This window comes from Tamandua tetradactyla, chromosome 21 (assembly GCF_023851605.1).
Source record: "Tamandua tetradactyla isolate mTamTet1 chromosome 21, mTamTet1.pri, whole genome shotgun sequence".
Classification (NCBI taxonomy): Eukaryota; Metazoa; Chordata; class Mammalia; order Pilosa; family Myrmecophagidae; genus Tamandua; species Tamandua tetradactyla.
This window is the reverse complement of record NC_135347.1, coordinates 44,323,945-44,332,370: the sequence shown is the minus strand read 5'-3', so window position 1 is coordinate 44,332,370 and position 8,426 is coordinate 44,323,945. Positions and strand designations below refer to the sequence as shown.

At 36.3% G+C, this 8,426-nt stretch overlaps 1 pseudogene; it reads right to left on the bottom strand.

Moving 5' to 3' along the window:
- Positions 1 to 4,974: 4,974 nt before the first annotated feature.
- LOC143665199 (ADP-ribosylation factor-like protein 5A pseudogene) lies at positions 4,975 to 7,689 on the bottom strand (annotated as a pseudogene).
- Positions 7,690 to 8,426: the final 737 nt, after the last annotated feature.

Genomic DNA, 8,426 nt, shown 5'->3' with positions numbered 1-8,426 from the left:
AAATCTAAAAAAAAAAGCAGATCCATTCTTTATTCGTGGTTCTCAGAGTAAATTAAAGAGAATATAATTCATAATCAACTCTGGCAACATTTTGTAACCCGCTTCTCCCCTCTCCTTTCCTGATCTGGAAAACCCCAATTCTCCACATTCCATCATTCACCAAAATATCTCCTCAAATCCCCCTCTGACCCTCATCTTTCTTAACTCCTAGTCCCTCTGCTATTACTTTTCCCTCCAATTTTTATTTTGTAGATTGTTAGCTTCTTTGCTAAATCTTTCACATTTTCTCTACCTATAATAATTGCTTATATGTATGTAATGTTTAATATTGACAGATGATGTTCTTTCCTTTACTAATGCATTTAATACTCAAATAAACACTGTGAAATAGGTTGTATTTTTTTCTATTTTACCAGTATAGAGAGTTAAATAATTTGCCCAGGTTCCCATAGTTACTAAGTGAGAGCTGAAGCTCTAGGGGAGATGAAAAATATAGGACAAACTTTGGTGAATCAGGTAAATGTTAATGAAAATAAATATCATCCTATCACATAAAGAATTTAAATAGCCATGGATAGGAGAGTTATTTGTGTTTCTTTTCATTTGATTGGCTGTATTTCCAGTCTCAGTAATCAGCATTTTATTAAATGTGATCTAACCTTTGAAACACTGCATATTCCCTCATCCTAACCCTCAAAGGATTTGCAGTATGGGGGGAATTCTAGACTAACATCACTGAAATAATTAAAGAACAATAAGGTGCAATAAGTAAATTCTTTCCAATTATTCATTAGTAGAATCTATTGGCTTTCTTCTCTTCTAATCTTACTATACACTCCAATTTTGGTGGCATCAACCACTCTCATGTTTCTAACATACCTTCAGTGTGAATTGCTGCGAAATCTACATACTAACTCCAATTTATTTTTAAACATTGACAAAAATTGCTACTTAGGATTTCTCCGTGGATGCCTTTGAGCAGATCTAGGAAACATACCTCCAGAAGGCAATGTACGCATATACTGACAGTGTTCTAGATGCATTTTGTTGCTTAAAATATAACCCAGCGGGCAGAGATGAGAATTATAATGACTAATCATTAGTTTTGTATTTTTGTGTTTTATCCCAAGTAAAGAACATCGGAGATTTTAGTTTCTTCTGGATATAATCATAATTTAACTTAAAAACATCTATATAAAATACAAAGTTGGTTAGTACAGGGAAGTTACTAAATACATGTTTAGCATTATGAAATCTTAAATAAAATGGAAAAAATAAATGAAGAAAACTTATGGGCCACAGCAGCCTCACAAATATTACTATCATATGGAAACAGGGTAAGAACTTTCTGAAGCATTACACCTAAGTATCTGTCAGATATTATATGAGGCCAGGTAAGAAAAAGAGAACAGCGTCAAGAACAGAATGAGGTAAGACAAAAATAACAAATAAATTGAAATAGGGAACAGGCAAACAATACAACATACAAAAAACCAAATGCTGGTGTTGACTGTTGATGTGTTCCAGTGGCAATTTGAAAAAAAGGCAGACTTTGGAAATAATAAAAAATGTTACATTTCCTAAAAATGAGTTTTATGCAGATTGTCCCTTTGATCAAACGTGGTCACTGATATATTTAGGTAGATGATATACTACTTGTTCTTTTCCCCTGTTCAATCTCCCCCATTTGTGAAAGAAATCAGGCAAAGGGTACTTTCTGCAGAAAAAAAAATTTATATTCTGTGCAATATCAAAGAGTGCATATAAGATTGGTAGAAGCAAGGTATTCATAGCTACTTTTGACAAGTAAGATATTAATTTCCAGGCTAAAGCAATTACAAGTTTTTATGAACAGGGAACAGTAGCCTTCACCCACTTGAATGAATCCTTTAATCTGGTAGATTAGAGGGATAATTGAAACAATATGCGACTTCTTCATTTGTGAAACAAGGACAAGATTACCTACAATGTATAGTTATTACTAGGATCAATTGTTGCAGTTCAGTCAAATGCAATAATGTTAATTCTTTAATTATTACTATTATTGTTAAATAATTATTACTCCCAGTTTTCCCCTCAGTAGATTCCCTACCTCCTACTATGCAATAGGTATCTTATTTTTATAAGTGTTTTTCTTATTGTCCACTCCATCTTCATTTGATAAGACTTCCATGAATTTTCTATAACTGGGCTGAACCAACTTTCCTGCCATCTCCAAGGTAGACCTAGATCTAATCCAGTCAATAAATACCTCTGACTATTTGTGATTGTTTCTGAATAGAGAATGTGACTAAAAAGAAAGAGAATCAGGATAGTGAGAGTTGATCTCAGGACTTTTTTTGGAGTGGCTGGAAAGAGGAGTTCATTGAATTTAAATCTGAGAATATATAAAGGTGAAGCTTCTGCAGTTACCATACCACATTCAGGAACCACATGTCTGAGATTGGTGTCAAAACGGATTGATCAAATCCAAAATATAAAATTAAGAGAATCTAGGTGATAATGGGTGTTTGAGTGCCCTGTATCATTTGACTTTTCAGGCACAGGAGCCAGTGTCTTCCTGTCCTACCTGTAAGTTAGGAACTAATAATATCCTCTCTCTCTCTCTCTCTCACTCGCTCGCTCTCTCTCTCTCTCTCTATCAATCAATCTATCTATCTCTATCTCTATCTCTCTATCTCTCTATCTCTATCTCCCTCTTTTTCTCTCTCTTATCTAGACCAAATAAGGGACTATATAACACCCATCTCTCTCCTAAATGCTGTATCTTGAGCCCTTTCATACAAGGATTTCCAAGCATAAGTTTAAAAAACTATAGAAATAAATAGAAATAATTTAAATAGAAATAAATGTATTCTGTGACATTTTGCCAACTAGAAAGTTCTAGATATTCTGATAAATCCAAACTAAACTTTAATGTATTAAGTCGCCCATATATGAAAACTAAGTAAAAAGAACAGAATCCATTAGGTTTTTGAGGTTACTTATTTTCATGCCTTCAATACGAAGTAAACAACAAAGTTGAGATCTCTGCCTCAGAAAAAAATAACAAACAATTATGACTTACATGAATAAATAAGTAATTCAATTATATTAGAAAGAATGGTCATTAATTACATTAGTTAGAAAGGCAAAAAATCAGCAATAGGAAGTTACATGACACTCTGGTATTAATATCTGAAATCATTTTGAAAACTGGCAGGTATTTTAGAGTTCAGATTCAATAAATTATTTGTATATTTTGTTACAGCTATATTAGCTGAGACCACTATCAGGAACTAGTCAAATTCAAATGACAATATTGCTGCATTTTAAAATTATTTCTCTTAGAATTCTAACACCATTTGGTGGAAGTGGGTCATAGCTGGGGCTTGGAAAAAAAACAGAGAGCAAGTTTAATCATAATTGATTATGATTATGATTATGATTATGATTATTGGATTGAGGCAGGTAGGAGGATGAGGTGAGCTACGGATAGGGAAAGAACAGGTTTAGGGGCGTTAGCTGATTTTATTGGCTTAAATAAAAATCCCAAGGGCAAGACTCAAGGTAGGAGAGAGAGAAATTTAGGAGACTGAGGCGAGGCTGCTTCTTGCGGAGACGCTTCAGCACTCTGGATAGCTCCCAAGGCGCCTAACCGCGGGAACCATGTTAAACCAAGACTCTTTCCCCTGAGGTCTTTTACGCTTCAACCGTTAGGCATCTGGCCTGCTCTTTCCTTTGAGCAAACTTTTCTGATTGTTCCATTGGTATTACTAGTTTTGCAAAACTCAGTCTCTGGGGACTGGAGATAAATCTCTGGGATTTTCCATCCTGGCATCAGATCAAAGAGTTATGAATTTCATTCTGTGTAAGACCTCTTTCTATGTAGCATTGACAAGAATTATCTGACAATTATTTCACATATCTGAAAAGGCAAATATGTACAAGAATATTTATTGGAAGAGTTTTTGAAATGGCCAAAGACCAGAATCAGCTTAGATATTAATCAATAATGAATTAAAGAAAAAAATTTGGTACATCTATACAAAGAAATAGTATACAGAAATTAAATAAAAAACAGAAATGCAGAGATATGGGACAAGTTTTAAAACATACTATTTAGTTTTTTTTAGTGGATCAAAGTTTATTCAGTAATATGGCTGGCATATTGACCTATATAGGGAATAATCTGATAATTATTAGCTGTGTAATTCTGCCCATCAGTAATACTTGACAATAATTTGATATAAGTTCCATTCAGTTGCAGTACATGTTTCTGTGTGATTTGATCAACAAAAAACTATGAACACAACATCAAGCTTTTTTCTGTTTTCTTTCTTTTTTTAAAGATCAGCTTAATGATTTGGGGGTTGGTTAGTACAATACAGAGAAGAGCCTAAGGAGAAAAGTACAAAATGGCTCTTAAAACCAATGCCAGTACTAATCACATATGGTTACAGCTAAGGATAAATTAATTTGGGGGTTACCTTTCTTTAGTACATAAATTAAAGCCATTAACTTGAACTTGAGATATATACACAATACATATACAACCTTATGCAAAATGCTTTTCGTAAGTAACACTATGCATTAAAATATTGGAAACTGAATATCTGTGCTGATTCTTAATAGAACAAGAAGAGAATAACATTCAACTAGGGAAGTTTACACTGATAATAAAGCTCTTAAAGTTAACAATGTCTTCCTTTCCCTTTATACTTACCAGAGGCTGTACAATGTCTGAAGAGGACTCATTATGAGAAAAATGTCAGTCACAGCTTTAAGACCTTACTCTGAAAGGAACTAATTAGAAAGGAAATTGAAAAGTAAGACTTCATCTTTGTTTTCAAATGAGTGGTCTTAATTTTTCTTCTTATAGAAAAAGTTTAAATCAGTTTATTATAAATGTATCTAAACCATTAATTTTTGCTACTTTCAGGAAAAGTCTAGCAGTTTGTTTATGTGAAGTCTATGAGAAGAGGTCAGTAGAGTTCATCTAATCTTAAATCGTGACACTATCTATTCAATTCCTTGGCACAATCCCTGACCTGTAGGAGGACAGCATTCCTGGATATGCCATGGTGATCTTTAATAGAAGTTAGTTTCAAAAGCTGGAAGACTTCTGCTATAGTCATACATTCATTAACATATTGATGATTAGCAAAAATCAGGAATCCAACCTTTCTTAGATCCTCATGCACTAACATTTTATACAGTTCTTCTTTAGTTATAAAAATCTTTTCTCTGCCTGTACTATCCATAACAACTATTACAAACTCAATGTTAGTATAGTAAGTGTTCCAGGAGAACTAAGACATTCTTGGCCACTAATACCCCACACTGGAAAACATGTATTATTAACAGCTTTCTCTTCTACATTATTTCCTATTATAGGGAATGTATGTGCAACTTTATTCACAGAAACTTGGTAAAGGATGGCAGTTTTCCCTGCATCACCCATCCCAACAATGATAACCTTGTGCTCCTGGTGATTGAACAGTCTTCATATCCTGATAAAGAGAATTCCCAATCTTTGGCTGTGGAGCCCCCTCCAGCTGAAGCAGGATAAAATAGGACAATTGTAAGTCCCTGATTTCCTATTCAGCTCTGAGTTAACAGACAACTTTAAGTCCCTTGTTTCTTATCTAATTCCAAAGGAACTAATCCACAGCTGCAAACTTCCTAGGACAAAATTTCCCCTAAAGCCCCAAAACCTTTCCAAACCATAAAAGCTTGTAAAATTCTGGGACTAATAGGAAGCATAGGTCATCAAGATTGCTAACCATCTGCCCAAATTTTAGGTATGTGATAGCAAACCACCAGCCTTGAGCTATTTCCTCCTCTACTATCTCCTCAAACAAAGAAAACACCTGCCTGGTGCTGAAAGACCACCTTGGGAACCTGAACAAAGAAGATACCTGGTGTGCAAAGGTTGCTATGGAAACCTGCTACCCACAAAACTTTCCTATAAAACAAGCTACCCACTCCACTCAGTGCGTGTCCCTCCTTGGGTAAGTCTACGTTAACCTCTTTAACATGTACTCTTTTTTTAAATAAATTTCTCTTTTTAATAAATTTTACTACTTATTCCTACTGGCCCTGTCATCTCTGAGTTCTTTTAGTGCTGATATTAATGAACCTGGATTGGGGCTCAGCTGGCCTCACTACCAGCCAGCCACCAGTGGGCATCATTACACAGCCGTCCAGGCGACCCGGCCTCCCTCAGCTCAGACTGAGGGGAAGGAGAGAGACTGTTACTGGACAAAAGCTGTGGATTCTTTTTGCCCAACCTGCTTCATAACTAATTCCTAAGACACTGGGGTTTCAAAAGGAGAGTTTCTTACTAGGTGCATAGTAAGAGAGCAGGTGGCCTAACAGCCCAAAGTCTATCTCCCCGAACTGCTGTAATTTCGATAGTTTCATTAGAGAAATGATGAGCAGGCTTTCGGGTAATGAGTACAGTGGCCACAGATGATGCAATTAAAGGTGATCTAATTACTGAGCATGTGCAGATTGATTATATGCTTAGTCACAGGCAAGGAAATGGAAGAGTATTATGAGTTATAGGTGATTTGTAGGTTATAGTCTAAGCTACTGCACATGTCAGGAGAGCCCACTTTGGTTAGATCCAGTGTTGGTCATCAAGGCAACTTTGGACTTGGGGTGGGTTAGTTCTGAGCAGACCAAAGACCCTTCCTTAACAAACATTAGGGGTTATCTTTAGTGATTACAAGACTCTAAAATTGAAAAACTGGATAACTGAGTACAAATGAAGGTTAGTCACAAGGGTTTTACAATCACAGGGGCAGAAGGTAAAACCTATACAATCATTATCGGAGATCAAAGCAGCTGGATTACAGTCCACAAATTTCAACAATTTCCCTCTGTCTACACCAATATACCAGAAAGCAAAAAGGAATATCTCTATAATGATTTAGTAATCAAAATCATCTCTTAAATCCTGATTTCTCAATCACAAGAACAGCCAGAGCCTCAGCCCCTGCTGCTGCTGCTCCCATGCTGGCTGCTTCCTGGAACCAGAGGGACACAGAAGCCCTGGCCACCCTGCTGCATAGAGGCCCGCCGCTGCCACCTGGCAGGCACCTGGATTGCTGACATTGCCACGCCATTGACTGCAATGCATTTCACAGGCTACCGCCCTCCCCCAGTTCAAAATACTCTTTTAAATGGACAACATAAAAGAGAAGAGAAGTTGGCTGCAAAATGGCATGAATGCTATATTTTCACCTATGGAAAAACAGGATATATACACATAATATTACTGGGAGCATACACATACATAAATATGGTAATAGCTTATAGGAAGAAGGTCTAGGTCTAGGAAACTGTTTGAATTTTGTTATAATGTACACATAAGTGTGGTCCTATTCATTGTGTTCTTTGTGTAATGTGTTAGTCAAGGTTCTCCAGGGAAATAGAAGCAAGAGGGTGCATGTGTGTGTGTGTGAGAAAGAGAGAGAGAGAATATATACAACATCAATATTATGATGTTTACTATAGGAACTGGCTTCCGCATGCATGAGGATAGGCAAGTCCCAGTGCTGTGGAGCAGGCCACAAGCTGGGAACTTCAGTGAAGAGTTTGGTGAATTCCCCAGGTGGAGTTGGCTGGCTGAAGTAAAGATAAAAATCCTTCCTGACTGCTGAAATCATCACTTCTTCCTTTAAAGCTTTCAACTCACCGCATTGCCGAAGGAAATAGCCTTGTTGACTGAAAATGTAATCAGCTATAGGTGCAATCAACTGACTGATGACTTAAACCCACAAAATATCCTCACAGAGACAAGCAGAACAGTACTTGCTTGGCCAAATAACTAGATACCTGGCCAAGTTGTCACTTAGTCATCACATGTAGATTTGAACTAGCTCCATTAAAGAAGCCAGTAACTCCCATAAGCATGAGTCTCGGCAAAGTTTCCAAAGGTATGCCACTGTTTTTTTAGGTCTTTTATCTAAAGCTTAAAAATCAAAGCAGATTGACTCACAGACAGCAGTTGATTTCCTGGTAACTGTGTTCAATCCATGTGTTCAAAATTCTGTTTCTGTGCTTAACATAGTTAAGAGCTCCCTCCAATAGAAATTGGCTGCCAACAATTTTTTTAGAATTGCATTCCATTCCACAGCACATGATGACTGCAGGATGAATCAATGCCTTGGCAACCCAAAAAATTCTGGGAAAACAAAAGAGCTCATATGTGTTGCACGGGGACAATCTTCTTGCATCTATAACCAAGAAAAATCACCTCAACTTTAAACATCACTTATAATAAAAATGGGAAATTTGTACCTAAGAAGCCTTTCGATTACATTAAGAGACATGTAAGATTTGTTCCTCACATTTAGGGTTGCAAAAAAGTTCTGAGTGGCAAAGACTCTTACTTATAGAAAATTCAAATAGAAATATGAGGAGGTGACTGGTCCATT